The following is a 3165-nucleotide window of genomic DNA, read 5'->3' on the forward strand; positions in this document are numbered from 1 at the left end:
ACAACCCACACACAGGCCCTGGAGCTACTGAAACCCTTTCCTGGCAACTGGCATGGGACCTCAAATGACCGTTGCTTTGAGGAGCCAGCATCTAATGCATCACTGTGCTCTCGCCCAATAGGGAAATGCAAGCCAGACCTTTCAGATGAAAGAGACAAGCTCTTCATCTCCTGGCTGCGCTCTGCAAGCCTCAAATTGCTGTTGGTCAATGTGCTTCACACAGAAGGCGTGTTCCAGCTCTCCTGAGGCGCTGGCTCACCATATAAAAAGCCTGTGCCACTCCAGGCCCTTCCATCCAAATCTCTTCCCTTGCTCTCCGCGGTGAACTTGGTAAGTCTGAACTCACTCCTTCTCCTCCTGCTGGCAGGATTTCTGTCACGGGGACTGCTTCCCTTCTGTGCGTGGTCCTTCTGATATGTGGTCCAGGCTTGAAAACACATTGTGCTTCCCTCTTCCGGGAGGTGAGTTGGTGAGGGAAGAGGGGGGGCTTCAGTCCCTTCCGAGAGGGACTGGGCTCTTTTGTAGCAGCGGCTCTGCTGAAGCCTGAGGCTGAACGACCAGTACCATCTAACCGGTCGTCAGGTACTTCCTCCCCCAACGACAGTGCAGCGACATGCCTCGGTCACCCTTGGCGTGGAAAGGAACTTTGCAGGGAGATCCGGCCCTACGCAGGCACTGCCCGTTTTCAGGGGAGCCAAGCTGGGCGTCCGGAAGGGCCCAACAGCTAATGCCCTCTGCTCCCTCCCGGTCTTACAGGGTCGCCTCCCTCCGCGAGACATGTCGTGCTACAGCTCCTGCCTGCCAGCCGCCTGCGGCCCAACCCCGCTCGCCAACAGCTGCAACGAGCCGTGCGTCATCCGGTGCGCCGACTCCAGCGTCGCGATCCAGCCCTCGCCAGTCCTGGTGACGCTGCCGGGCCCAATCCTCAGCTCCTTCCCTCAGAGCACAGCTGTGGGATCCACCGCGTCGGCTGCCGTGGGGAGCTCTCTCAGCGCTGGCAGTGTGCCCATCGCTTCTGGGGGCTCCCTGGGGCTGGGGGGCTTTGGGTGGTCCGGTCTGGGCCGTGGGCTCTGTGGGCCTCTGGGACGGGGCAATCTCTTATGCTGAAGCCCGTGGATTGCCTGCCCGTGGCCGAGCGCCAGGAGCCTCGAGGAAAGCCCTGGAGCCAGCCCTGAGAGCGTGGCCGTGGTCTGCAGAGGAGCCGAGCTCCCGCTTCTCCGCCCGCGCTGGGAGGAAGGGGCCTGCGCTGGCCTTCCGTCTCTTCCAAGGAAGCCTCTCCCTTTCCCCCTCTTGCTCTGCTTTACCTCATGCTCCCCATGAAATACCTCCTCCTTCCTTCCGTAGCAACGGGTCTAGGTGATCACGATAGATGACTGCCAGAGCCTTGAAGGGGAACTGGAAGAGAAGCATCCCTGCCGTGGAGGTTTTCCTTCAGATGGCAGCACTCCTCTGAGCTTTACTCAGCCTCCCAAATGCTCTCGTCTTTTCCTTTCTCCTTTGATTTTCTCATTAAAGACACTGGGCATCAGCTTTGCAAGGGAGTCGTGTTTCATTCTCCCCTCTTCTCCGGTCCCAGCCAGCTGAGCATCCAAAAGAGTTCCTCCCTTGGTAAAACGACGGTTTTCTCCCTAGTTCCTGGGTTTGAGAGGGCCTCGTCTTTTGCCCCTGACATCCCATAGCAATGGAGACAAGGCCGGTTTGGGGCGAGAGCTCTTGTGGAAGGAGCCCCATTACCCATCGGGACACCTCGAAAGCCACAAAACAAAGTATGAGGGAAGCCCGAATTTTCTGTTGAATCTCCCTGTGCTGCATTGGTTACGGCAGGGACTCAGCAGACTGCTGGATGAATGAGAGCCAATGGTGGCGCTGGCTACTTTGTCAGGAACGTCTTTGTTAAGAACTCAGAAAGCGAATCCCAGGAATTTTTCACATCCACAACAGGGAGTGCCATCAGTCTGGGGAAGGAGGTCGGCAGAGCACTGTGTTTCCCAGGCCAGTCCCCCCTCCTGCTGTGGGCTCCTGCCCCGGCGGCAATGTTGAATCTGACGGTCCTCCTTGTCCACATATCTCTGCCATTACAGGCCCATGGGGCGGGCTCGGGCTGGGGAAACTACTCGGAGCGACCAGGGTGCAAGTGGTTCTGGTCCCAGCCCCCCAGGGCTGTGCACTGCTCCCTTTTGTCCAGGACAGGAATTAACCGGGCGGAGCAGAAAGAGAGGATCGCAGGGCCCTGCCATCGGTGTCCATCCCACGGTGCGCAACCCCCTACCCACCTTTCTGTTATCCACCAGGGGCAGCAAGCCTGGCCTCTGCACCGTTTCCCCCAGCTCAAGGTCTGACCTTCAAGGCACAGAGAGGCTTGGGCTCAGGGGACCAGTGCAGTGGTTTCAACTCTCTGCAGCACCGGAGCTCTGGCAGGTAAGAAGAGGAGTTGTGTGCAGTGGGGCCGGTGCCCCTCAGCTCCCTCTTCGTTCCTGACTGTTAGCTGTGCTGGGAGAGAAGCAGCCTGTGACGAGATCCTGGGTGAGCGCCAGGGGGAACAGCACAGAGGCACCACAGCCAAGCCTGACGGCACATGCTCTGTCCTGGTGAAAAGTCCACCAGTCGAGCGTGAATGACTCCTGTCCGTATGAGCTGGTGGTATCCTTCCAGAGTGCGAGGGGAACGTGGCTGGTGACAAATCAATCTCAAAGCCAGGCTCGAGTCCTTTGGAGGCGCTGAGCCGCTCCGGGGTCACTCTCCCGTGTTCCTTCCCGGGAAGGAGCGTGGGGCTCCGCCGGTCAGTCATTTTCTGCTGTGAATGCTGAGACCTATTTCCGAAAGGTCCCTGGAGCTGAGCCCAGCTGTCGGGAGAGTGGACCAGTCCCAAAAGGCAAAAGCTGGAGGCTGGCTCCTTCTCTGCCATGTCAAGAAGCAGGTTAAAAAGGTGTAGGTGTCAGGAGCAGGAGCAGGAGCAGGAACAGCAAGATCAGGAGCAGTGGCAGCGGCAGCGGCAGGAGTAGGAGCAGGAGCAGGAGCAGGAGCAGGAGGAGAAGCAGCAGCAGGAGCAGCGGCAGCAGTGGCAGGATCGGCAGCAGCATGCTGACGAGGTGGCCGAGTGGTGAAGGCGATGGACTGCTAATCCATTGTGCTCTGCACGCATGGGTTCGAATCCCATCCTCGTCG

At 59.1% G+C, this 3165-nt stretch overlaps 1 non-coding gene across 1 annotated transcript; it reads left to right on the plus strand.

The window, feature by feature from the left end:
- Positions 1 to 3083: 3083 nt before the first annotated feature.
- TRNAS-GCU (transfer RNA serine (anticodon GCU)) lies at positions 3084 to 3165 on the plus strand. Its single transcript has one exon. It is a non-coding gene; the product is annotated as a tRNA-Ser (tRNA).

The sequence above is a fragment of the Haliaeetus albicilla genome, chromosome 12 (genome assembly GCF_947461875.1).
Source record: "Haliaeetus albicilla chromosome 12, bHalAlb1.1, whole genome shotgun sequence".
Taxonomy (NCBI): Eukaryota; Metazoa; Chordata; class Aves; order Accipitriformes; family Accipitridae; genus Haliaeetus; species Haliaeetus albicilla.